This window comes from Caretta caretta, chromosome 28, assembly GCF_965140235.1.
Source record: "Caretta caretta isolate rCarCar2 chromosome 28, rCarCar1.hap1, whole genome shotgun sequence".
Classification (NCBI taxonomy): Eukaryota; Metazoa; Chordata; order Testudines; family Cheloniidae; genus Caretta; species Caretta caretta.
Genome location: NC_134233.1, coordinates 2926512 through 2954510, shown reverse-complemented (window position 1 = coordinate 2954510; position 27999 = coordinate 2926512). Strand labels below are relative to the sequence as shown.

General features: G+C 52.3%; 1 protein-coding gene across 2 annotated transcripts in view; it reads right to left on the bottom strand.

Annotated features, from left to right (window-relative positions):
• GUCY2D (guanylate cyclase 2D, retinal) overlaps positions 1-24597 on the bottom strand; it is a 74593-nt gene extending 49996 nt beyond the window's left edge. For both annotated transcript variants that reach the window (XM_048833694.2, XM_048833696.2), the window contains exon 1: positions 24297-24597. The gene's annotated coding sequence lies outside the window, so the exon portion shown is untranslated. The remainder of the gene's footprint in view (positions 1-24296) is intronic.
• Positions 24598-27999: the final 3402 nt, after the last annotated feature.

Here is a 27999-nt window from a genome sequence, read left to right as displayed (position 1 = left end):
AATAAATATGAGATTGAATGGAATGTTATAACTAGAACTGCTTTCTATGATTCTTTCTGTATTCACAATAAATGTGGTATTTTGCCTTTTTCCCTTTAATAAGATCCTGCTGGTTTTTATTTTATTGGTACAACATGGGGACTGAAGGGCAGGATCCCCTGGGAGGCTAATATGAGGGGAAAAGGAGTCCAGGAGAGCTGGCTGTATTTTAAAGAAGCGTCATTGAGGGCGCAGGAACAAACCATCCCAATGTGGAGAAAGAATAATAAATATGGCAGGCAACCAGCTTGGCTTAACAGCTAAATCTTCAGTGAGCTTAAACACAAAAAGGAAGCTTACAAGAAGTGGAAACTTGGACAGATGACTAGGGAGGAGTATAAAAATCTTGCTCGAGCATGCAGGGATGTGATCAGGAAGGCCAACAGCTAGCAAGGGATGTGAAGGGTAACAAGAAGGGTTTCTACAGGTATGTTAGCAACAAGGTGGTCAGGGAAAGTGTGGGCCCCTTACTGAATGGGGGAGGCAACCTAGTGACAGAGGATGTAGAAAAAGCTGAAGTACTCAATGGTTTTTTTGTCTCGGTCTTCCTGTGAAGGTCAGCTCCCAGACTGCTGCACTGGGCAGCACAGTATGGGGAGGGGGTGAGCAGCCCTCAGTGGTGAAAGAACAGGTTAAGGGCTATTTAGAAAAGCTGGACGTGCACAAGTCCATGCGGCTGGATGCGCTGCATCCAAGGGTGCTGAGGGAGTTGACTGATGTGATTGTCAAAATCTGGATAGATCATCAGGCTCAACGGGGAGTGATCAACAGCTCAATGTCTAGTTGGCAGCTGGTATCAAGTGGAGTGCCCCAGGGGTCGGTCCTGGGGCCAGTTTTTTTCAACATATTTATTAATGATGTGGATGATGGGATGGATTGCACCCTCAGCAAGTTTGCAGATGACACTAAGTTGGGAGGAGAGGTAGATATGCTGGAGGGTAGGGATAGGGTCCAGAAGGACCTAGACAAATTGGAGGATTGAGCCAAAAGAAATGTGATGAGGTTCAACAAGGACAAGTGCAGAGTCCTGCACTTAGGACGGAAGAATCCAATGCACCGCTACAGGCTGGGGACCGACTGGCTAAGCAGCAGTTCTGCAGAAAAGGACCTGGGGTTACAGTAGATGAGAAGCTGGCTATGAGTCAGCAGTGTGCCCTTGTTGCCAAGAAGACCAATGGCATATTGGGCTGTATTAGTAGGAGCATGGCCAGCAGATCGAGGAAAGTGGTTATTCCCTTCTATTCGGCACTGGTGAGGCCACATCTGGAGCATTGCGTCCAGTTTTGGGCCCCACGCTACAGAAGGGATGTGGATAAATTGGAGAGAGTCCAGTGGAGGGCAACGAAAATTATTAGGGGGCTGGGGCACATGACTTACAAGGAGAGGCTGAGGGAACTGGGCTTGTTTAGTCTGCAGAAGAGAAGACTGAGGGGGGATTTGGTAGCAGCCTTCAACTACCTGAAGGGGGTTCCAAAGAGGATGGAGCTCGGCTGTTCTCAGTGGTGGCAGATGACAGAACAAGGAGCAATGGTCTCAAGTTGCAGTGGGGGAGGTTTAGGTTGGATATTAGGAAACACTACTTCACTAGGAGGGTGGTAAAGCACTGGAATGGGTTCCCTAGAGAGGTGGTGGAATCTCCATCCTTAGAGGTTTTTAAGGTCCAGCTTGACAAAGCCCTGGCTGGGATGGTTTAGTTGAGGATTGGTCCTGCTTTGAGCAGGGGGTTGGACTAGATACCTCCTGAGGTCCCTTCCAACCCTAGTCTTCTATGATTCTATGATGGACGGATGAAGAACAGGGAGTGAGGGGGATGGACGGACGGAGAAAGTGGAGTGAGGGTGTGACACTCTGTACCTCGGGGGAACACCCTGCACCCCCATATTCATCCTTATAATATGATTGTGTGGTATCCAATGCAAAGTTGGTCATGTCGGGTGTCTTCGAAAGGCTCATGATGCACTGAGCATTGTTGTTTTAGTGATGTTATAGGTTGTAATTTCATGTATATAATTATGAGGCTGAAAGTGTGTCCTCATGGCTTAAAATAAGCCCAGGAAAAAACTCTCTGGGAACAGAGGAGCAGTTCACAACTCGTAGAATCATAGAATATCAGGGTTGGAAGGGACCTCAGGAGGTCATCTAGTCCAACCCCCTGCTCAAAGCAGGACCAATCCCCAACTAATTCATCCCATCCCTAGATCACCAGGGCATGTATGAAACAAACCCACTCCAGCCTCACAGGAACACAGGACGCTGGCCTAGGCAGCAGCAAAAGGATCTGTTGGACTCTCGAGGGAGCCATGGTCAGTTTGGGACTGCGATGAGGTAATGTTCACCTGACCCTGAAGGTGGGGGGCAAAGCCAAAAGGGAAGAAATGACATGATAAAAGGGAGAGATGTTTGCCATACCCTTCCTCTCTCTTCCACCTACATCTGCAGACATCACCACCAAGTGACTGAAGCGCTGATCAAAGGGGAGAGCCTGGCTGAAGGGCAACCAGCCAGCCTGTGATGAGAAGCATCGAAGTTTGTAAGGGCACTGAAAGTGTTAAGATACGCTTAGAAGGCGTTTTGGTTTTATTTCATTTGACCAAATCTGACTTGTTCCACTTTGGCTTATAATCATTTAAAATCTGTTTGTTTATTCTACCTGAAGCAGTGTGTTTGGTTTGAAGCGTGTCAGAGACTCCCCTTAGGATAACAAGCCTGGTGCATATAAATTTCTTTGTTAAATTATGAACTCAAATTTGCAGCGTCCAGCGGACATAACTGGACACTGCAAGACGGAGATTCCCAGGGTTGTGTCTGGGACTGGAGATATTGGCTAGTGTCATTCGGTTGCACAATCCAAGGAGCAGCTTACATGCCAGAGGCTGTGCGTGAACAGCCCAGGAGTGGGGAGGGTTCTCACAGCACAGCAGGGTCAGGCCGGCTCCCAGAGTCAAGGATTGGCGTGACCTAGCAGATCACCAGTCCGGATAACACCAGAGGGGAGTGTCACAGTGGCGCATCGAGCAGGCTGTATGTGCAGTTTGTTACTCCAAGTGAAGTTCACACTTTAAGCACTGATATTTGTGATTTTAAGTGAGTCTTAAGTGCAGTGGCTAAAAGCAGCCAGGAGGAGGTCACAGTTTTGTTATTTCCTGTTTGCTGATTTCAGGAAAGGGAAGTAAGAACAGAAAAGCAGGAAAATGAGTGAAAGCAGTGAAGCAATTGCGAAGTTGGAGCTTTTTCGGCTGCAGGCCGCAGAAAAGGAGAGGGAGCACCAGAGATTATTGCAACTGAAAGAACTAGAGATAAAAGAGAGAGAGAGAGAGAGAGGAAAGAGAAAGAGAGAGAAAACACCCGCTGGACCTGCAGAACCAGAACCCCCCCGACCCCAACAACTCCCATCACTCCAAAAATCCACAAGTGGGAACACTTATGTCCTACGTACTGTGAAGAGGATGATATTGCTGAATATCTGACTACCTTCGAAAGGCTGTGAAATCCCTGATAAGAGAGTTCCTACCCTGACTGTGAAATTAACTGATAAAGCTCGAAGTGTGTTCAATGGAGTGTCTGTTGAAGATGCTTTAGACTATTGTAAATTTAAAGATACTGTTTTAGGAAGTTTTCAGATCACCCCTGACACATATAGAGTTAAATCTAGGAATCTTAAGAGAGACATTGGGATGAGTAATGAGGAATATGTGAACAAAACGAAAGATTTGTTGGGAAAATGGGTGAGGGGTAAAGAGGTGGCAAGTTTTGAGGGAACGTTGGATCTTGTTGCTCAAGAGCATTTCCTAGGCACGCGTCAGCCTGATGCGAAGCAGTGTCTGTGGGACAAAGGTGTCGAGTCTGTGGAGGATTTGGCTTTTTTATCTCATGCCTTGGAACAGACTCCAGCATCTATTGAGGGCAGGCCACAGAAAGAGGGGTTTAAAACTGGTGGGGAGGGAGGATCCCATTTTGCCCCTGGGAAAAGAGAAGGGGGTTGGGAGCCTAAACATTCCTCTAACCCTCATCCCAAAAAGCAGACGAGCCCAGGAGGTGCGATCAGTGTAATTCCACTGATCCCCTGGGGAATAAACGCCCTGGGTTAGGGGGAAGCAGGCAACCAATAGCTCATGTTAGTTCTGTTGTCCTCAGCACAGAAACCCCCCCAAGCAATTGAAACCGACCGTATTGGCTCTGGGAGGTTAGCCTCTGCAGAACCAGATATGGAGCATGTTACGGCTGTCCAAATTGATGGCAGGGAATACTTGGGCACAGGGATACACGGTCCCAGATCTCTCTGGTTAAGCAGAGTGTGGTCCCAAAGGCCAGTACGTTGCCTGGCCAAATGGCAGAGATTGTGGGGGTGGGCGAAAGCAGATTTCTTGTACCACTAGCTAAAATCCATGTGGTGTGGGAAGGTTTGGAAAGTGTTTTGACTGTGGGGGTAATAGAACACCTTCTAGTCAACCTGCTCCTTGGTAATGATTTTTTCCATGTAGCTCAGGATAAATTATTTGCCTGCAGCAGGAGGGAGTGGGACCCCCGAGGGAAAGGGGAAGGTCTCAGAGAGAATGGGAGAGAGTCTCCTTGATTCTTCTGCAACCGGGGGAAGCCACATGCTTCCAGGTGGGAGGGCGGTTGAGACCAACTCCTGCACCACATCAGGAAGGGATGGGGGTGTAATGCCTGCCAGAGGAGAGCCCAGAGAAGGAGCAGGGGATCTCAGAAACCACCAAGATGGGTGAGGATTCCTGTGACTCTGTAACACAGGGAAGCAGGGTGCTTCCAAGTATGGGAGGGGCTGAGACGAGCTCCTTTTCAGCAGAAGGCGACATGCCCTCAGGCGCAGGGGCAGGAGAGGCGTGGTCTGTAATTAAGGAAACTGTCCCAGTTGCTAGCTGGCAGAGTATTGCAGCTGAACAAGAGATAGATCTCTTCTTACGGAGCACAGAGAAATGCATCCTAGGAGGGGGCCCAGAGGAGGAAATGGGGGAAGGAATAGTGGGGGTACAGGAATGTCTCCTCACTAGTCACTTAGGGCAGGATGCCCAGGACACTAGGAGGAGGCTGGGTCAGCGTCTGTGCACCCAGGCACTCAGCCTGTGACCTAGGGTTGGAGAGGGAACTGTGTCACTGACCTCCTGGAGGGGAGCAGTCACACCGCTGACTTCTCAGGGACAGAGAAAGGGGTGGCGGAGGGTACCCCAATCCAGGTCCCAGTTTTTCGGGATGTTATTTCTGATAAGTTTTTGGAAAGTAACTGTCTCTTTACATCTACGTGCAGCTCCAACGCCTGTGACAGCTGCAAATTGTCAGGTGGTAGTTTGTGAGAATGCAAATAGCCCAACTGACAGAGAAGGGGGTGTTTTCCCCCAGGCTGGTGAGAGACAGGGAGCAGTTATGGGAGAGCTTCTGGGAAAAGGTGCATCTGATCAAAGAGCAAATACACCTAGCCCAGAGAGCACCGATCACAGCCCTCTAGGGGGCAGGGGAGGACTCAGTGCTGGGAGTGGGAAACACAGGGTAACCCCAAAAAGGGAGCTGGATCTTCTGTATATGTACAGTCCTGGGGTTGGGAAATCGCTCCCCAAAGGGCCAGCCAATGTGCAGGATCCCCCTGAACACCTATCTTGCCAGACCCTGAGGCATCAAAATGCCTGAAACATGATTAAATTAAGAGCCCACAGAGAGGGGAACACTGACAAGCCAGTGACTGATTACATGGGAGAGAGTCAAAGGACACCGTGGGTAATGAACAAACTAAGCTCAAACTATACTATCTGAACACAGGGCGTGGTATCATAAAGATACTTGTAAATGCCCATCTGTGATAAAAATTTTGGTATTAATGTTAAGTTTTGGGGATAAGAATTTTGACACAGATGATAAACCTTATGATAATGCTACTTTTCAATGAATACCTGTAAACAGGTTTAAAGCTTATCACAGGAGAGGAACCATAAAAAACCTGGTTTGCTGTGTGAGAATGGGGAAACTGAGGCACACTGCCTCATGGCCTTAATGGCTGGATGCCAAGAGAACTATAACAAACTGACTTTGAGATAGTCAGTGACTAACCCTCTTGCAGTAAACCAGGAGGGGAGGTGTGATGCTCTGTACTTTGGGGGAACACCCAGCAAACCCATGTTCATCCTTGTAAAATGATTGTGTGGTATCCACTGCAAAGTTGGTCATGGCAGGTGTCTTCAGAAGGCTCAGGATGCACTGAGCACTGTGGTCATAGTGATGTTACAGTAATTGTTGTTACAGTAATGTTAAACTAATGTTATAGGTTATAATTTCATGTATATAATTATGAGGCTGAAAGTGTGTCTTTGTGGCTTAAAATAAACCCAGGCAAAAACTCACCAAGAGCAGAGGGGAAGTTCACACCTCATCAGGGCAGGTATGGGACAAACCCAGCCCAGCCTCACAGGAACAAAGGACACTGGCCTAGGCAACAACAAAGGATCTCTTGGACTCTCAAGTGAGTTACCCCCCTTCCTTTGGGCAGTTTGAGACTGCGATGAGGTAATGCTCACCTGACTCTGAAGGGGGCAGGGGGGCAGCAAAACCAAGAGGGAAGAAAGAAAATGAGAAAAGGGAGAGATGTTTGCCATGCTCTCTGTCTTCGACCTACATCTACAGACATCACCACCAAGTGACTGAAGCGCTGATCAAAGGGGAGAGCCTGGCTGAAGAGCAACCAGCCAGCTTGTGGTGAGAAGCTTCTAAGTTTGTAAGGGCGCTGAAAGTTGTAAGATCAGCTTAGAAGGTGTTTTGCTTTTATTTCATTTGACCAGATCTGACTTCTTATGCTTTGACTTATAATCACTTAAAATCTATTTTTTTGGAGTTAATAAATCTGTTTGTTTATTCTACCTGAAGCAGTGTGTTTGGTTTGAAGCATGTCAGAGACTCCCCTTGGGATAACAAGCTAGGTACATATCAATTTCTTTGTTAAATTAATGAACTCATATAAGCTTGCAGAGTCCAGTGGGCATAACTGGACGCTGCAAGACGGAGGTTCCCAGGGTTGTGTCTGGGACTGGAGAGATTGGCTAATGTCATTTGGTTGCACAGTCCAAGGAGCAGCTGACATGCCAGAGGCCGTGTGTGACCAGGAGTGGGGGTTCTCACAGCAGAGCAGGGTCAGGCTGGCTCCCAGAGTCAAGGTTTGGAGAGGCCCAGCAGATCACGGGTCCAGATAACACCAAAGGGGAACGTCACAGGGGAACTGATGGATGGACACAGAAAGGGGAGCGAGGGGGATGGACAGACAAAGAGGACTGAGGGGGTTGGATGGACGGAGGGATGGATGGACAGATGGACGGAGAAAGGGGTGGGAGGGTTGGATGGACAGATGGAAAAAGGGGAGTGAGGGGGATTGTTACCTATCAGCTCTGTGTTCTTGGGGAACCAGGGAGCAGTACCCAGCCTGTCTGACTCACCAAAGACCTTTCCCCCACTATCTCCCACCAGCCTCTGCTTAAACCAAAACCAATCAGAAGAAAGACATACAAAAAGCAACGAAAAGGCGGTGGGAGACCTACCTAAAGCGCTGGGATAAGGGTGACAGGATTAAGGCAACTCCCCTCGCCTCATTTGCATGGAAGATGGGACAAGGAGGCATCCCCATTAGCTTACAGAATGGAGAACAGAGATTCCAAGGCAAGAACCGCAGGGAACTCTGGGACCAGAAAAGCAGGGAAGCACTGCAGGATGGGGGATCTCTGCTCCAGATGCGAATAAGCCCATGCCTTCACACCCCCAGCTCAGTAGTTATCAGACCAATTCTAGTAATAAATCCTTTATAGATATCCAAAATAGTGAAGCTCCCTAACTGCATTGTGCGCTCCCTCCAAGGAACACTGCCCACAGCCAGGAACGATCAGCTCCCGCGGTCTAGCCTGAACAAAACAACTTTGGGATCCTCCCTTGAGCCATCAGTTTACCCACGAACAAATCTAGTGTTCTCCCTCGAACCATTGTTGTTTCCCTACAAAAACCCCGACCCACACTCCAGTAAGTGCTCTGATGCCTGGATCCAAAATCTGTGGCCGTTCCATTGGGACTTCATCTTCTGCTGACTGATCGTGCTGGGGGCTCTGCCTGACTCCAGCAGTCCAGACCCTCAGCTACCCTCCACCACCTGGGACCCTCCATCAATTCAAGCTTCACAGAGTGGTGAGAATCCATCTCTCTCTCTCTCTTCCCCCCCCCCCGCCATGGGTGTTTTTCGGTTTCCTCATTCGCTCTGCAGCAACACTCCTCATACCTAAGCTAAAAGGTCCCTGCAGCGCCCAAAAATCCTGTGGAGTTTGCTCATCAAGTGGGTTCCAGAACGCGAAAATGGGGATAAGGACATGCTGAGCCAGGGGCCTATGAGGGTGACAGCTTGGCGGTACTGTTCAAGCCAGCCGGCTGAGTCCAGGGGTCAGCTTGGGAGTGCTGATTAACCCGGTCCTCTCAGAGGCACTCTGTTAATGTGTGTTCATCTAATTCTGGGGCTGGAAGAACCCAGTCCTGGGAAACCTAGGTCCTGCAGGATAGCTCCATTGGGAGGGTATTTTCAGCAGGGAGAAGTAGAGCTCCCTATGAGAACATAAGTGACACAAGCAGGACATTGATAGAAGTACAGAAATGCCCCCCACCCCCCAGAAGAGTAACCCTAATAAATGAGCATACCCCAAAGTAACAGGCAAAACTGGTAATAAATTGGTGGAGAATGCGGGCAGGCCATGACCCTAATCACGTGTTACTTGTTGAGTAATTGCTGTAGAGTGGGGAAACCGAGGCACAGACCTGCGCAAACTCTCTCTTCCTTTTTCAGACTACGCTCCTTTAGCGAGGTCTCTCTTTCTCTCTCATAGAATATTCTGTAACGTCCTGTAACTTTTAAGTTAAGAATCATGCTTAGAATAACTGGAGGACCGTGCAATAAGGAGTTAAAGAGTTGTGCCTTAAAAGTAAAGATTTTAGAGCAATACTCTGACTGCATGACAGGGCTTTTGGTAGGGATCATTAAGATAAGGGAAGTAGAGATGGCTGGAAAAAAAACCGCTTGGCTCCTCGTTTGAGTCAGGAGAAACAGGTTGGAGAGATGGGTAATGAAGAAGGGGAAATGCCCCTGGGAAAGGGGGTGCTTTAAGGGTGAGAATCCCCTGACCAAAGTGCTTCTGAGCTTTGAACAACCTTTAAGCGATGGGGTAGTGCAAAGGATGCAGTGTCTGCATGGGCATTATTTTACGCATGTCTGGACAGGGTGGAAATGGTAAAGGGAAGGCAGGAACTGGAGCTGGAGAACAAGCAGTTACAACAGTGTTTGAACAAATGTGAGACAGACGGGTGTGAATTTATAACAGAAAAGCTTAAAATGGTGACTGTAGTTAGAAATATGCAAGACGAGGGAGACAAGGTGAACAGGAACGCAGAAAAGTATAGGAAAGAGTTAACACACACACAAAAATTTTGTTAGAAGAGGCGAGAGCAGCAGCTTGCTTCCTTGTAGATGAGAATAAGGCAGCAGCAGGCCATCAGGAATGTGAGGCAGAGATTAGTAAATTGCGTGCCCAATTTAGTGGCCATAAATTCAGTTTATGGTCAGCTCCCAGACTGCGGCACTGGGCAGCGCAGTATGGGGAGGGGTGAGCAGTCCTCAGTGGAGAAAGAATAAGTTAAGGACTATTTAGAAAAGCTGGACGTGCACAAGTTCATGGGTCCAGATCTAATGCATCCGAGGGTGCTGAGGGAGTTGGCTGATTTAATTGCAGAGCCACTGGCTATTATCTTTGAAAATTTGTGGCAATTGAGGGAGGTCCCGGATGACTGGAAAAAGGCAAATGTAGTGTCCATCTTTAAAAAAGGGAAGAAAGAGAATCTGGGGAACTACAGACTGGTCAGCCGCAACTCAGTCCCCGGCGAAACCATGGAGCAGGTCCTCAAGGAATCCATTCTGAAGCACTTGGAGGAGAGGAAGGTGATCAGGAACAGTCAACATGGATTCACCAAGGGCAAGTCATGCCTCACCAACCTGATTGCCTTCTATGATGAGGCTTGACAAAGTCCTGGCTGGGATGATTTAATTGGGGATTGGTCCTGCTTTGAGCAGGGGGTTGGACTAGATGACCTCCTGAGGTCCCTTCCAACCCTGATATTCTATGATTCTATGAGATAACTGGCTCTGTGGATATGGGGAAAGGGGTGGACGTGATATACCTTGACTTTAGCAAAGCTTTTGATACAGTCTCCCACAGTATTCTTGCCAGCAAGTTAAAGAAGTATGGGCTGGATGAATGGACTACAAGGTGGATAGAAAGCTGGCTAGATCGTCGGGCTCAACGTCTAGTTGGCAGCCAGTATCAAGCCGAGTGCCCCAGGGGTCGGTCCTGGGGCCGGTTTCGTTCAATATCTTCAAAAATGATCTGGACATGGTGTGGATTGCACCCTCAACAAATTCACAGACGACACTAAGCTGGGAGGAGAGGTAGATATTCTGGAGGGTAGGGATAGGGTCCTGAGGGACCTAGACAAATTAGAGGATTGGGCCAAAAGAAATGTGATGAGGTTCAACAAGGACAAGTGCAGAGTCCTGCACTTAGGACGGAAGAATCCCAGGCACCGCTACAGGCTGGGGACCGACTGGATAAGCGGCAGTTCTGCAGAAGAGGACCTGGGGGTTACACCAGACGAGAAGCTGGCTAGGAGTCAGCAATATGCCCTTGTTGCCAAGAAGACCCAACGGCATATTGGGCTGTATTAGCAGGACCATTGCCAGCAGATTGAGGGAAGTGATTATTCCCCTCTATTCGGCACTGGTGAGGCCACACCTGGAGTATTGCGTCCAGTTTTGGTCCCCCCACTACAGAAGGGATGTGGATAAATTGGAAAGAGTCCAGTGGAGGGCAACAAAAATGATTAGGGGGCCGGGGCACATGACTTACGAGGAGAGGCTGAGGGAACTGGGCTTGTTTAGTTTGCAGAAGAGAAGAGGGAGGGGGGATTTGATAGCAGCCTTCAGCTACCTGAAGGGGGGTCCCAAAGAGGATGGAGCTCGGCTGTTCTCAGTGGTGGCAGATGACAGAACAAGGAGCAATGGTCTCAAGTTGCAGTGGGGGAGGTCTAGGTTGGATATTAGGAAACACTATTTCACTAGGAGGGTGGTGAAGCACTGGAATGGGTTCTCCAGGGAGGTGGTGGAATCTCCATCCTTAGACAAAGCCCTGGCTGGGATGATTTAGTTGGGGTTGGTCCCGCTTTGAGCAGGGGGTTGGACTAGACACCTCCTGAGGTCCCTTCCGACCCTGATATTCTATAAAGAGCAGAAGCCAGGAGAGGCCCCTGCAGCTTACCTAATTTGAAAGAAGATGCTGGCAGCTCTCTCGAATTCATTATCCCAGCCAGAAGAGAATGGGATTATCACTTCCCATTATCAGGGACCCAAACTAGTACAGAGCACTTACTCAGGACTAAATTCTGAGACAAAAAGGACCATGGGGGCTGTGGGTCTAGAACACTTAACCTGGAATGAACTAGTGGCAAAAATCATAGAATCATAGAATATAAGGGTTGGAAGGGACCCCAGAAGGTCATCTAGTCCAACCCCCTGCTCGAAGCAGGACCAATTCCCAGTTAAATCATCCCAGCCAGGGCTTTGTCAAGCCTGACCTTAAAAACCTCTAAGGAAGGAGATTCTACCACCTCCCTAGGTAACGCATTCCAGTGTTTCACCACCCTCTTAGTGAAAAAGTTTTTCCTAATATCCAATCTAAACCTCCCCGACTGCAGCTTGAGACCATTACTCCTCGTTCTGTCATCTGCTACCATTGAGAACAGTCTAGAGCCATCCTCTTTGGAACCCCCTTTCAGGTAGTTGAAAGCAGCTATCAAATCCCCCCCTCATTCTTCTCTTCTGCAGGCTAAACAAGCCCAGTTCCCTCAGCCTCTCCTCATAACTCATCTGTTCCAGACCCCTAATCATTTTTGTTGCCCTTCGCTGGACTCTCTCCAATTTATCCACATCCTTCTTGAAGTGTGGGGCCCAAAACTGGACACAGTACTCCAGATGAGGCCTCACTAATGTCGAATAGAGGGGAACGATCACGTCCCTCGATCTGCTCGCTATGCCCCTACTTATACATCCCAAAATGCCATTGGCCTTCTTGGCAACAAGGGCACACTGCTGACTCATATCCAGCTTCTCGTCCACTGTCACCCCTAGGTCCTTTTCCGCAGAACTGCTGCCGAGCCATTCGGTCCCTAGTCTGTAGCTGTGCATTGGGTTCTTCCGTCCTAAGTGCAGGACCCTGCACTTATCCTTATTGAACCTCATCAGATTTCTTTTGGCCCAATCCTCCAATTTGTCTAGGTCCTTCTGTATCCTATCCCTCCCCTCCAGCGTATCTACCACTCCTCCCAGTTTAGTATCATCCGCAAATTTGCTGAGAGTGCAATCCACACCATCCTCCAGATCATTTATGAAGATATTGAACAAAACCGGCCCCAGGACCGACCCTTGGGGCACTCCACTTGATACCGGCTGCCAACTAGACATGGAGCCATTGATAACTACCCGTTGAGCCCGACAATCTAGCCAGCTTTCTACCCACCTTGTAGTGCATTCATCCAGCCCATACTTCCTTAACTTGCTGACAAGAATACTGTGGGAGACCGTGTCAAAAGCTTTGCTAAAGTCAAGAAACAATACATCCACTGCTTTCCCTTCATCCACAGAACCAGTAATCTCATCATAGAAGGCGATTAGATTAGTCAGGCATGACCTTCCCTTGGTGAATCCATGCTGGCTGTTCCTGATCACTTTCCTCTCATGCAAGTGCTTCAGGATTGATTCTTTGAGGACCTGCTCCATGATTTTTCCGGGGACTGAAGTGAGGCTGACTGGCCTGTAGTTCCCAGGATCCTCCTTCTTCCCTTTTTTAAAGATTGGCACTACATTAGCCTTTTTCCAGTCATCCGGGACTTCCCCGGTTCACCACGAGTTTTCAAAGATAATGGCCAATGGCTCTGCAAACACAGCCGCCAGTTCCTTCAGCACTCTCGGATGCAACTCGTCCGGCCCCATGGACTTGTGCACGTCCAGCTTTTCTAAATAGTCCCTAACCACCTCTATCTCCACAGAGGACTGTCCTCTTTCCCCATCAGCAAATCAAACAGACAGGGGAGAGGCGGGCGTCTTAAAAAGATAAATCAGCAAAAAGACTACCTCAGAGCCAGTACAGGCTATCACATTTGCGAATGATGGTCCTCACTCTGCCATTCGACCCACTGCCCCAGTACGGAGTGCATCCCCCACGCCCACTCCCTGTCTAAAGCCACATCCCTGCCCCCTCTTCTGAGTGGAGACTCTCGAGGGAGTCGGCGGAGCAGGAGGGGTGCCCAGGTCCCTGCGAGCCTCCTCAGCTGTTCGCAAGACTTCACTGCGACGTGCGGGGCAGACCCACGGTGAGGGCTACGGGGATATTTGCCCAAGTGCTAGTGGACACCGGAGCATCCGTAAACATTCGAAGTCCTTGGTGGCTCTCCAGAGGGAGACCCCGGATAAAGGAAAAAACCGGGGACACCTGGGTGACTCACACAAAGGGGCATCAGAAAAATCACTCAGAGGAAGCAAATGGAACAACCAAGCTGATGGCTTTAGCCAAAGCCGCTGCTGCTGCTAAAAACCACACCAGAGCCACAGACCAGGTCTAAACCAGAGGCAGTAACTACCCGGGGGAAACGTTGTCCCGGCTCTCTGCTGAGCCTGTGATCCCGCTGAACCTCCGGAGGTGCTTGCCAACTGGAGCCCAGGATGTAGAATTGCTGGGCCACATTCATGGATTCTGTGGAAATGGGAACAACCCCCTGGCCCTGCAGCATCGCTACCAGTTCTAAGCTGTCGGCAACTCCTCGGGTTGTCCCCGGGAAAGCGTTGCCAATTGCACGCAGAATCGCTCAAGTTTTGTTAGGAAACCAAGACCACGCCAGACTCCATCCCATTCTTCTCTAAGCCGGTGTGGTCACCATTAAACGCAACCAGTGACAGCCTCCCGGGTGACAGAAGGTGCAGGATAGTCCTGGTTTCCTCCACTGTTTGGGCAGCTGTGATGGGTTCGGTCACAGAGACCCGCTTGGGACTGTCACCTGACATACTGGAATTACCTCAGAGCCCGTTTTCCCTGCCAGCTCGGGACTCCAGAACCCTGCCTTGTTGAGCCAGACACGCCAGCCTGCTGCAACCCAGACCCAGGGTTTGGTCCACGCCTCCAGAGCTGCAGACTTTACCTAAAAACAGCTCAGCAGGTCACCTGTCTCCAGCACCCAGCTAAAAACCACACCAGAGCCACAGACCAGGTCTAAACCAGAGGCAGTAACTACCCGGGGGAAACGTTGTCCCGGCTCTCTGCTGAGCCTGTGATCCCGCTGAACCTCCGGAGGTGCTTGCCAACTGGAGCCCAGGATGTAGAATTGCTGGGCCACATTCATGGATTCTGTGGAAATGGGAACAACCCCCTGGCCCTGCAGCATCGCTACCAGTTCTAAGCTGTCGGCAACTCCTCGGGTTGTCCCCGGGAAAGCGTTGCCAATTGCACGCAGAATCGCTCAAGTTTTGTTAGGAAACCAAGACCACGCCAGACTCCATCCCATTCTTCTCTAAGCCGGTGTGGTCACCATTAAACGCAACCAGTGACAGCCTCCCGGGTGACAGAAGGTGCAGGATAGTCCTGGTTTCCTCCACTGTTTGGGCAGCTGTGATGGGTTCGGTCACAGAGACCCGCTTGGGACTGTCACCTGACATACTGGAATTACCTCAGAGCCCGTTTTCCCTGCCAGCTCAGGACTCCAGAACCCTGCCTTGTTGAGCCAGACACGCCAGCCTGCTGCAACCCAGACCCAGGGTTTGGTCCACACCTCCAGAGCTGCAGACTTTACCTAAAAACAGCTCAGCAGGTCACCTGTCTCCAGCACCCAGACACCCAGTTCCCAATGGGATCCAAACCCCAAATAAATCTGTTTTACTCAGTACAAAGCGTATACAGGGTAAACTCAAACTGTTCGCCCTCTATAACACACAGAGAGAGAGAGAGAGAGAGAGAGAGAGAGAGATCTGCACAGCTGTTTGCTCCCCCAGGTATTAATCACTTACTCTGGGTTCATTAATAAACAAAAGCGATTTTATTAAGCATAAAAAGTAGGATTTAAGTGGTTTCAAGTACTAACAGAACAAAGTCAGTCACCAAGCAAAATAAAGCAAAAACATGCAAGTCTAAGCCTAATACGTTAAGAAACTGTTTACAGGTAAAATCTCACCCTCAGAGATCTTCCAATAAGCTTCTTTCACAGACTAGACTCCTTCCGAGTCTGGACCCAATCCTTTCCCCTGGTACCGTCCTTGTTAGTTCCAGCAGGTATCTTAGGTGGAAAGCAGGGGTGTTCTCATGACTGGGACCCCGCCCGTATTTTTCCACCCCCTTTAGTATCTTTGGCACAAGGTGGGAATTTTTTATCTCTCTCTAGGTTCCCACCCCCTACTTCTAAATGGAAAAGCACCAGGTTTAAGATGGATTGCAGTATCACATGACATGGTCACATAGAATCATAGAATATAAGGGTTGGAAGGGACCCCAGAAGATCATCTAGTCCAACCCCCTGCTCGAAGCAGGACCAATTCCCAGTTAAATCATCCCAGCCAGGGCTTTGTCAAGCCTGACCTTAAAAACCTCTAAGGAAGGAGATTCTACCACCTCCCTAGGTAACGCATTCCAGTGTTTCACCACCCTCTTAGTGAAAAAGTTTTTCCTAGTATCCAATCTAAACCTCCCCCACTGCAGCTTGAGACCATTACTCCTCGTTCTGTCATCTGCTACCATTGAGAACAGTCTAGAGCCATCCTCTTTGGAACCCCCTTTCAGGTAGTTGAAAGCAGCTATCAAATCCCCCCTCATTCTTCTCTTCTGCAGCCTAAACAATCCCAGCTCCCTCAGCCTCTCCTCATAACTCATGTGTTCCAGACCCCTAATCATTTTTGTTGCCCTTCGCTGGACTCTCTCCAATTTATCCACATCCTTCTTGAAGTGTGGGGCCCAAAACTGGACACAGTACTCCAGATGAGGCCTCACCAATGTCGAATAGAGGGGAACGATCACGTCCCTCGATCTGCTCGCTATGCCCCTACTTATACGTCCCAAAATGCCATTGGCCTTCTTGGCAACAAGGGCACACTGCTGACTCATATCCAGCTTCTCGTCCACTGTCACCCCTAGGTCCTTTTCCACAGAACTGCTGCCTAGCCATTCGGTCCCCAGTCTGTAGCTGTGCATTGGGTTCTTCCGTCCTAAGTGCAGGACCCTGCACTTATCCTTATTGAACCTCATCAGATTTCTTTTGGCCCAATCCTCCAATTTGTCTAGGTCCTTCTGTATCCTATCCCTCCCCTCCAGCGTATCTACCACTCCTCCCAGTTTACTATCATCCGCAAATTTGCTGAGAGTGCAATCCACGCCATCCTCCAGATCATTTATGAAGATATTGAACAAAACCGGCCCCAGGACCGACCCTTGGGGCACTCCACTTGATACCGGCTGCCAACTAGACATGGAGCCATTGATCCCTACCCGTTGAGCCCGACAATCTAGCCAGCTTTCTACCCACCTTATAGTGCATTCATCCAGCCCATACTTCCTTAACTTGCTGACAAGAATACTGTGGGAGACCCTGTCAAAAGCTTTGCTAAAGTCAAGAAACAATACATCCACTGCTTTCCCTTCATCCACAGAACCAGTAATCTCATCATAGAAGGCGATTAGATTAGTCAGGCATGACCTTCCCTTGGTGAATCCATGCTGGCTGTTCCTGATCACTTTCCTCTCATGCAAGTGCTGGACATGTCACTAACACCTCATTCTTCCTACCCAGGAAGGTTTGCAAGTAAACAGAGCTATTTACAACCAATTGTCCTAGTCAGTGGGAGCCATCAAGATTCCACACCACCATTAATGGCCCACACTTTGCATAATTACAATAGGACCGCAGAGTAATACTTCATATTCCTAGTTTCAAATACAAGAGTGATACATTCATACAAACAGGATGAACACGCTCAGTAGATAAACTTTGCAATGATACCTTACAAGAGACCTTTTGCTTAAAGCATATTCCAGTTACATCATATTCACACTCATAAGCATATTTCCATAAAACATTATGGAGTGCAACGTCACAAGAGCAACCATGTCCCTACGTGTCGTCATTAGCGTCGGAACCCAGACACCTCCGTTACCCGGAGATGAACTGTAGCTGTCTCTGATCACGCCAGCAGGCAAGAATATCACACGGTTCTTCGTAAACTGGGAGCCGCCGAACTGGACTTTAGCTGGACAGGACTTGATTCAGCAAGGTCCCCCAGACTGGGTAGTTCCATTAAAGGGCATACATTGCGACAAGCTCAAGCTAACAATTTGGTTTAAATTCTATGGGCACGTTGCCATTTCGGAGGGATTCCATGAGCCCAGATTGTACAGAATGGAACTGGGCCAGCAACAAAAAACAGTTTTAAATTTTGATTCTCTGATCACAAACCTCGCTCCCCTCCGATGTTTAAGAGCCCCAATTTCAGGACCCCGTGTGTTGAAACTGGATCAACAAGAAGATTTGGTTCTTCAACCTCAGACTTCTCTGAAGGAGGTTCAAATCCACTTTGAAGGCATGAATATCTCTCACATAGCACCTGTATGCGCTCCCTTGACTGGAACTAGCCATAAGGGTTGGGATGAATGGGTAAGAATGTGGCAAGGGGCCGACCATGTAAACAGAGTAAAAAAGGGAATCAAGTGATTGGATTGCACCTGTAGGAACAGGAATCTCTTTGGTTGATGCCACATAGAAGTTCTGGCTAATAAACTATCATATGCCACCGAAAATATAGAGAAGATGGGAACTCCATTAACAGCATCTTTGAAACAGTTAAGTAAGGAAGAGCAGTTAATCAGTAAGGTATTTCCCGGGTGGGAAAGACGCATAGAAAAAGATGAAGAGTTAATGATGTCTGGTGTACAGTCCCTCCAGAATAATGTCTCATTGACCTCAGCATGGGACAAGCTCAGGTTTTCACCCAAAACGTAGTCATGGGAATGATTCGGCAAGCCATAGCAGGACAAATTCCCTTGGAGGCAATCAACTTGATTCGGCCCCATGTGACGGAGGAAGAATTAGTCCTCCGGCCCGGGGGGAAGACTAGTTAACGCTTCGTACAATCACCACCAGCAAAGCTTGCAGTTATTCCTGATAACTGGGGCAGGCAAAGAAATTAGAGTAATCCACCCAGTAGGCCCACTGGGATTACAGATGAATGATAACTCAGCAATGGACTCCAGAGATCCTAGCACGTGGGCCTGGCAGACAGAATAATGTGTGGAACACAGTAAATGTAAAGGGGTGGTGGAGAAAAGAAGGTTTGGGCTCTATCTGTGAAAACCAAGCATTGGAGGAACAGGACAAATGCTTCTTCCCACAACCTGGGAATAAGTCTCACGGCTCCTTCGATGGTATCCAGGAAGAGGGGTCTGTTATTGTCTAGTGGGTAAAGCTTGTGTGTGAGTAAGAACGAGACGCAATATTGGATCAATTAACGGACACTGTAATCAACCCACGGGGCCGTACGTTAATCACTGTTTCTGTAACACCATTGTTAGTTGTGATGTTAAATTTCCTGTGCCTACATGGACTGTTCAACATTTGAAAGCCTATCCTGAGCTCCCCAAGGGGGTTCCCCCATTTCACTGGGAATGGGTCTCACAGCCATTCACGGATGATTAACTCATCCCTCTTTACAAGCTGAGCTGCAAAGGCTCAGAACTTTGGGAGAGAAAAGGCAAACTCGAGATTCAACACCACAACTGGGAGATCTCTAGGTTGGCAGCTACAGTTAAAAACATGGGCCACCACTCCTTGGGGGAGACTTTGCTTGGGTGGGGCCCCAGAGAAACAGCTCTTTTAAATATCATGCTTCACCCCACTGTGGACAGAGGGAGAAAGGGGCATGAGGGGGACGGGCGGATGGAAAAGGGGGAGTAAGGGGGTCGGGCGGATGGACAGACAGAAGGAGAAGGGGGAGTGAGGGGGATGGATGGACGGATGGAGAAAGATGAGTGAGGGGAATGGATGGATGGATGGAGAAAGGGACATGAGGGGGATGAATGGATGGACTGATGGACGGAGAAAGGGGCGTGAAGGGGATGAATGAATGGATGGATGGACAGACATACAGATGGAGAAAAGACAGCTGTACAGCTACAGGGTGATGGATGGGGATGGACGGGACCCACTGGGGCACGCAGCCCACCCCCCACCCCCCGAGTCACCCCCAGCTCCTTCTATCTGACCCCTGCTCACAGCTGGGCCTGTGCAGAACCAGCCCCCGGGGTGCTCCCTGCCACAGACAAAGAGGAGAGCCCCTTCCCCAGCTGCCTCCCTCCCCCACTGCCCCGTTCAGCTGCCATGCCCATCCCCAGCCTTGGGCAGCACTGATCGCAGGCCCCCTCACTCCCACTGGCTGCCCCCCAGCAGGGTCCCGTGGGTCCAGGCAGTGTGTGCGGGGGGGGCTGCCCGAAATTACCGTGGAGCGCATAGGGGCTGGGCTGCCCCCACCCTGCAGTGGGGCCAGGGGAGGTCCAGAGGCACCCCCAGGGGTTAAGGGGAGGGAGATTGCCAACAGCGAGGTGTTCTCGTCCCGTGGCAGCTCGGACCTCGGCCAGCAACACACTGACTGTGGCTCTGTACAGCCCCCGGTACTAATACGCCATGCGAGTCAACCCTTAACCCATCGAAGCGATTAGCCCACCCGGAGGCTCTCAGTTGACAGGGAAAGGAGCGGGCCGAATGGCGAGCTGTTCTGGGTACAGGCGCCCAGCTGTTCCGACAGCATCAGCCAGGTCATAAGCCGAGCGGGAGAAGACTGTCTCAACCCACCCCCCCAAAAAAAATGCCCTACATGAAAGGAGCTTAGTGTAACTATAGCTAGGAACAGAGAATGCTGGCCAGATCTCCAGGCTGGGGGACTCCCTCCTGGGGAGCAGGGACTCGGGAAAACATTCAGGGGTTGGTGGCGGAGAATCGGCTGAATGCGAGCTCCCGGTGCGACGCTGCGGCCCAAAGAGCTAACGTGACCCTGGGGTGTATAAACTGGGGAATCTGGAGTAGGAGCAGAGAGGTGACTTTACATCTGGATTTGGCCCTGGTGCGGCCACCGCCGGGATCCTGTGTCCGGATCTGGTGGCCCCAATTCAAGGACGAAGTGGCTAATTTGCGGAGGGGATCAAAGAAGTTCCACGAGAATGATTCAAGGGTTGAAGTCGACGAGCAACGGGTCACTCTTCTGCCAGTGAGGCGAAATATCCGGAGAAGTGACAGACCAGCGTGTTGCCAGGCTGCCGAGGCATCTGACTCAAGCATCTTGGTCAACCACAGGCCTTGCGCTCAACGGGACGGCATTTCTCCATTAGGGGTGGGATGCGACCGCTTTTGAACGCCGCACCCAACCTCCTCCAAAATTTCAGGGACTCTTCCAGGCTTCCCTGGGCAGAATTAATGTTGATCAATGCAAATTGGAAAACATAATCCCAACTATACTGATAAAATGATGGGGTCTAAATTAGCTGATAACACTCAAGGAAGAGATCTTGGAGTCATTGTGGATAGTTCTCTGAGATCATCCACTCAATGTGCAGCAGCAGTCAAAGAAGCCAGCCGAACGTTGGGAATCATTAGGAAAGGGATAGATAATAAGGCAGAAAATATCATGTTGCCTCTATGTAAATCCATGGTACGTCCACACCTTGAATACTGCGTGCAGATGTGGTCACCCCATCTCAAAAAAAGATATATTGGAATTGGAAAAGGTTCAGAGAAGTGCAACAAAAATGATTAGGGGTCCTCTTCTGTATGAGGAGAGATGAATAAGACTAGAACTTTCCATCTTGGAAAAGAGGTGACTACGGGGGGGGGGGAGGGAGATATGACAGAAATCTATAAAGTCATGACTGGTGTGGAGAAAGTAAATAAGGAAGTGTTATTTATTCCTTCTCATAACACAAGAACTAGGGGTCACCCAATGAAATTAATGGGCAGCAGGTTTAAAACAAGCAAAAGGAAGTATTTCTTCACACAACACACAGTCAACCTGTGGAACTCCTTGCCAGAGGATGTTGTGAAGGCCAAGACTATAACAGGGTTCAAAAAAGAACTAGATACTTTCATGGAGGATGGGTCCATCAGTGGCTATTAGCCGGGCTGGGCAGGGATGGTGACCCTAGCTCTGTTTGCCAGAAGCTGGGAATGGATGATAGGGGATGGATCACTTGATGATGACCTGTTCTGTTCATTCCATCTGAAGCACCTCACATTGGCCACTGTTGGTAGACAGGACATTGGGCTAGATGGACCTTGGTCTGACCCAGTATGGCTGTTCTTATGTTCTTAATCCTATTCATTTGGGGGGAAAATTGGAAGGGGGAATGGTGGGAAAACGGGGGACATGCCAAGCCACTGAAAGCCGGTTAGGGCAGCCCCGACTTCCGACACCTCTACAGTTGTCTACAGCCCAAAGCACCGGTCGATGGCCGCCATTAACGTCTCCCAGCACCAATTCACCCCCCAGCTCGGCTCCGCCTGGCCCTCCTGAACGACTCTTCTCCCAGAGAGGAACTAACTCGCGCTGGGTGAATAATGGAGAGGAAAGAGGCGAGCACGCTCAGGAAGCCTGGCTGCAGATGAACGCAAAATTAGCGCCCAAGCCCCTGTCAATCCTGCCCAAAGGGCGGACGCGTGATACCAATGCAGCAAAAAGAAACGCTCAGGCGAACGCCGGGGACCGAGATGAGACAGACGCACAGAACCCAACTGGCTGATGCGCCGCTATCTATTGGGCATTCAGGGCATGGGACCAGGCAGCCACAGTAGGGCCAAACGCATCACCGCATAGTTCTTGTGGAGCCACAGGAAGTCCCGCCTCGGAAGTCCAGACTGACAGCTTTCCTCGCAGCCCCTGATTGATCCCGGCCCCCTCTATCTGCCCCAGCCATGACACGAGGTTGCAAGGACTCCCTCGGCTTTACGCAAGGGGAGAAAGCAAAATCGCAGCCAAAGCTAAACGAAAACCGAACGCTGGCATGACCCGAACGCCGCTGCGACAGTGCGGATTGCACGGAAACGTTTCCTGGCGGAAACTGCCAATAGTACAGACGCCACCGCTCACAGCTCCTGGCACAACACCCGGGCCAAACAATTCACACAACAGACCCACAAGCAAGACCAAAAGACGCCTCCAGAGCCGACGAGGCACCGTGGCCTCCTGCCGCAAAGCGGCTAAAAGATCACCCCCACGTATTTGAAGGGCTGTGATGTCTACCGGACATGATCCGCCCAGAAATAGATCAAAGAGGTCAGCCAGGATGGCGCCTGGCAATTACAAGCAGGGATTTCAGCCTAATTTCAGTACCAGGGAAATTGGTAAAACTCTAGTAAAGAGCCGAATGATCAGATGCAGAAATGAACACGATTTGTTGCGGGGGAAGAGTCAACGTGGTTTTTGTAAAGGAAAATCACACCTCGCCAATCTACTAGAATTCTTTGAGGGGGTCGACACGCATGTCGGGGGGGACCCAGTGGTTATAGTGTGTTTAGATTTTCAGAAAGCCGTCAACAAGGTGCCTCACCAAAGGCTCTTACGCAAAGTAAGCTGTCGTGCGATAAGAGGGAAGGTCCTCTCATGGATCGGTAACTGGTTAAAAGACAGGAAACAAAGGGTGGGAATAAATGGTCAGTTTTCTGAATGGAGAGAGGTAAATAGTGGTGTTCGCCCGCAAAAAAAAAAAAAAAATCCACCCAGTTCCAGTTCACAGGATTAGGGACCGGTACCAGACTGGCCTAGAGATACACACGCACACACACAGAGCAGCCTACATCCCATGCAGGGGACCATCCCCCCTTCCCCCGGCGTACAATCCCCCCAGTGCTCCGGTAGCCGATTGGCTGATGCTGCTCCTCCACACACACACACACACACACACACACACACACACACAACGTTACTCTGAAAGCAAATGGGAGAGTGGGATACATAGGGGGTATCTCTGGTCTGGGGCCCATGGCTAGCATACCCTCCCCCCACCCCAAGGGCCGGAGCAATGCAGGCTTGTGGGGCAGGCCCAGAGACCCTACAATAACATACTGAGGGGACCAGCGCCACCAGAGACCCTACAAAAACAACAACAACAACAACAACACACACACACACACACACGCAGGCCCAGAGACCCTACAATAACACAGCCGCACACGCAGGCCCAGAGACCCTACAGTAACACAGCCGCACACGCAGGCCCAGGACCCCCAGAGACCCTACAATAACACACCCGCAGACGCAGCCACCACGCCCCCGGAGACCCCACAACACACACACCAGCTCACACAGCCCCAGCAACCCCAGAGACCCTACAATAACACCCCCCATACATCCCATCCCCCCATCCCTCCAGCCATCCCCCCCATATACCCCATCCCTCCTCTTTCACCCCTATCTGCATCCCCCCCATACACTCCATCCTGCCCAGGCCGGGGCAGGCCCCCAGCTCTCTCCACCAGTGGGCAGGCCGGCTGTGTTATTAATTGGCTTTAACATTTAACCCTGCGCTTCCCAGGCCACACTCACCCACACCCCCCAGGGGCCCAGCAGAGCCGCTTATCGAGACGGACAGGTGTGAGCCGGCCTAATCCCCCCACCGCTGGCAGCCAGCTCCCTCCACCCACTGGCAGGGCAGGATCGGCCCCTGTCCTCTATCCCCCGCCCCCCCACAAACTCTGTGCCCTCCCCCTGGGGCAGACAGCTCCCCACTGCACCCCCTGTGTCTCCTAGCTCCAAGCCCCTTCTCTGCTGCCCCCCCTCTGGGAAGTTAGACTGTGCCCCCCCCTTGAAGTGTGTTGGGGGGCTCTCCGCCCAGGCTGGCACCCAGAGCACTCGACAGGCACAAGAAGCAGGGATGCCCCCCTCTCCAAATCTTGTTTTCTACCGGGGGAAACTGGCAAAACCAGCGAATAACCAGAATTCACCCAGCAAGTTACTGAAAAGGACCCAGGAGTCCTGGCTCCCAGCCCCCTGCCCCGCTCTTACCACTAGACCCCAATGCCCTCCCAGAGCCAGGGAGAGAACCCAGGAGTCCTGGCTCCCAGCCCCACCCCACTCCAACCCAACACACCCCAGAGTCCTCACCCCAGTCCCTTACCTGGCTCTGTGGTCCGGGCGACTCACGGACGCTGTCCGAAATATTCCAGGCCCCGGACGGGGCTGTTGGGGGAGAATCCCAAAATGGGGGTGAGCAAAGAAATAGCAGCGTGGGGGTGGGGGTGGAAATCCCCGTCCAATCCTGGGGGGCACTGCTTGTCCTTGGGAGGTCCCCGGGTTAAAGGGGGTGCCCACGCCACAGAGCCCCAGGTCCTGCAGAGCTGGTCTCTGGCCGTGGGGTCCCCCTGCACCGGCTGGGCCCCCCGAGAGCGGCAGGTCTGTGCGGCTTGTGTGGACGGGGCTGCCAGCACCTGGGGATGGGGCCAGGGGGGGCGGTTAACACCCATAATCCTCACCCTGTGTCTTTGCCGAGCTAATCAGCTTATGGGTCCTGGGGGTGGGGGGAGCTGGGACGGGCTGGGGGGGGGGGCAGGAGCACGGGGGTGGCCGGTTCCCGGCTGAGCCAGGCAGACGGTGCCGGGGAAGCAGCGCAAGCAGATGGGAGTGCCGGGGGGGGGGGGGAGTGCTAGGGGGAAGATGGTGACTAATGGGTTGCCAGGGGCCGTGGGGGTGAGATGGGGGGGCAGAGGGGTTGCAGGAGGGAGATGGGGTGCCGAGGGTATGTGGGGGTGCCGGTGACTATGGGGCAATGGCAGCGCACGGGGTGATGGGGGATCACGGGGGCACACGCAGAGGGTGCTAGCCGGGAGCCGTGCAGCTGGCCGCACTTGCAGGCTGTGGGGGACGTGGGGGTGCACGCACTGGGCAGGTTGGGTGTGGGTCTGTGTGTGGGGAGACCAGGTTGTGTGTTGGTGTGTGTTAGAGCAAGCTGTGCATGGCGGGGGGGGTGGAGAGCAGGCGGTGGGTGGATGTGCGGGTGGGTGTAGAGGTTGTGTGTGTTTTGTGTGGGGGCATGCGTGAAGATTGTGTGGTGTGTGCGTAGAGGTCGTGTGTTGAGGGGGTGAGGGGTGTAGAGGGTGTGTGTTGGGATTTGTGCATGGAGGGCGTGTGCGTAAGGCACGTGGGAGGCGTGGGGGCGTGTGTGTTGGGATTTGTGCATGGAGGTTGTATGTTGGGGTGTCTGGATGGTGTGTGCATGTAGATTATGTGTAGAGATTGCGCGCTGGGATCTGTACGTGGAGGCTGTGGGGGGGGTGGAGGTTCGGTGTGGGTGTGCACGGAGGTTGTACGGGGTGTGTGTTTTGTGCAGAGGTTGTGTGTGTGTCTGGGGGTGGAGGGGGTGTGTGTGTTGGGATTTGTGTGTGGCGGTTGTGGAGAGGTTGTATGTTGGGATGTGCACGGAGGGTGAATGTGTGTGTCTGTGGAGGGCGTGTGTAGGGACGCATGTAGAGGTTGTGTGTTGGGATTTGTATGTGGAGGTTGTGTGTGTGTGTAGAGGGGGTGTGTGCAGAGGTTTTGTGTTGGAGGTGCCAGCATCTATGGGGCAATGGCGGTGCACAGAGGCCATGGGGGCTGTAGGAGGGAATGTGTGTGTGGGTTGTATGTTGGGATGCGTGTGTGGAGGTTATGTATTGGTTGTGTGGGGGTGTCTGTGGAAGGTGTGTGGGTATAGGGTGTATGTAGAGGTTGTGTGTCGGGATTTGTGTGTGTGTGGGGGGGTGTTGGGGAGGTGAAGGGGTGTGTGTGTAGGTTGGGGTTGTATGGGGGTGTAGCGGTTGTGTGTCGGGATTTGTGCGTGGAAGTTGTGTGTGTGGAGGTTGTATGGGGGGGTGTTGCGTGTAGAGATTGTGTGGAGAGGCTGAGTGGTGGGTAGGAGGGCAGTTGTTAGCATGCGTAGAGGCCTAGTGTCCATGCGCACGTCGGGGGGGGGGGGCAGGGTCCAGAGCTCGGGGGTGTTGCAAGGGGGAGGGTGCGTGCACCTGTGGAGTTGTGCGCGGAGGGAGTACAATGGGGGGGGTGTACCTGTGCTGGGGGGGCTGTCTGTGGTCGGGGGGGGCTATGCAGATACCTGCTGTATGGGGAGACAAGCAGGGATGGGGGGGTAGGCATGCGTGGGACAGGGTGTGGGGGGGGTGCGGTCTGTGCATTGGGTTGCAAGGAGGTGTGAGAGGTTGTGTGAGGTGGGGGGGTTGTGTGTTTGGGGGGGTGTCAGGGAGGGAGAGAGGGGTGTCTCCATGGATTGGCTGTTCCCTTCCACCACCCAGCCCCGTTGACAGGGAAAGTGGGGGGGGCATGTTGACCCCAGCTGGCTGGGAGGGAGCTCGGAGGACCCCGGGTGCGGGCTGAGCAGCCCCAGGGAGGAGCCCCTGGCACTAGCCCCACACGAGGCCGTGAGGCGAGGCAGGCGCGGGTTCCCACTGGGCAAGGGTGCCCAGGTGAGCGGGGGGGGGGGGGGGGCTGTGGGGCAGAGTGGATGCAGGAGGAACACAGCCTGGGGGGCAGGGGAGCGGGACTGGGAACCGAGGGGACAGGAGAGCAGAGACTGGTGGAGGAGCCCGGGGAGCAGAAGGGGAGTGACTGGCACCAGCCATCCCCCTCCACCAAGGGGATAACAAGCTACTACTGCTGGCAGCCACTCCAGCGGCACAAGGCAAAGGAACGCCGGGGTGGGCACGGGCATTATCTGGGTGGACGCCCCCACCCCAGCTCATTTGGTCCCGAGAAAGTTGGCAGCGGGCGGGAGTGGGAAATAAAAGAAGCCGGGTCGCCCATCCGGTTGACCGAGCAACAATTCATTTTAACCCGGCTCCGTGTAAACACAGCCATCCGGGAGCAAAGGCGGCGGATTGGTGCTCCAGGCCGGGGCTGGGGGGGTCTCCGGGAAGCCAGGACCCTGAAATCGGTGTTGTTGGCGGCTCAGCAGACAAACGGGCCGACGCAACCCGGCGGCTGGGGGCTGAAGACGCGCTCGCACCGGAAAGACGCCGGCGTTTTCCCCGATCAGAGGCGTGAACCGGTACGCCGCGAGGGGCGGGATTTCGGCCAGGTCTGCGCCGGGAGCGACTTGGGGGACAGGTCGGGCGGTTGCAAAGGCCCCGCGTCCGGCCCCAGGCGTCCGCACCGGGACAACAGAAACCTGCACCTGACCCAGGCCGTGGGGCCGAAAAATCGCCAGTTTTTTAGCCCCACCGGCCGAGCCCCGGGAGACGGAGCCCTTGACCCGGGCCGGCTGCGGGTCTTTTCTCCCTGTGTGGACGTGCCCCCAGGGGGGCCCCGCAGGGCTGTGTAAGCCGCGTTCGCACAAAAGCAGATTAGAGCTAATCACGGCGGCCTGATCGCCCTGCGCTGCCCGGGGGCAGCAGATGGCAGTGCCCAGCCTGGGGGATGGGCTGGGTGTGGGGGGACGCCCTCTCCCCGACAAAGCCAGCTCTGCCGCTCGCTGCACAGGCTCCGCTACTCGGGCCTGGGCAGGGAGGAGGCGGGATGCCGGGGTAGATGGGCCCATGGTCTAAGTCAGGCAGCAGGGAGGAGGCGGGAGGCTGGGGTAGATGGGTCCTTAGGGCCGATGCGGAGCAGCACGGAGGAGGCGGGAGGCCAGGGTACATGGGCCCGTGGTCTGAGCCGGGCAGCAGGGAGGAGGCGGGATGCTGGGGTGGATGGACCCATGGTCTGAGCCAGGCAGCAGGGAGGAGGCAGGAGGCTGGGATAGATGGGACCGTGGTCTGAGCCGGGTGGCAGGCAGGAGGCAGGATGCCAGGGTAGATGGGCCCCATGTAGCTGATGTGGAGCAGCAGGGAGGAGGC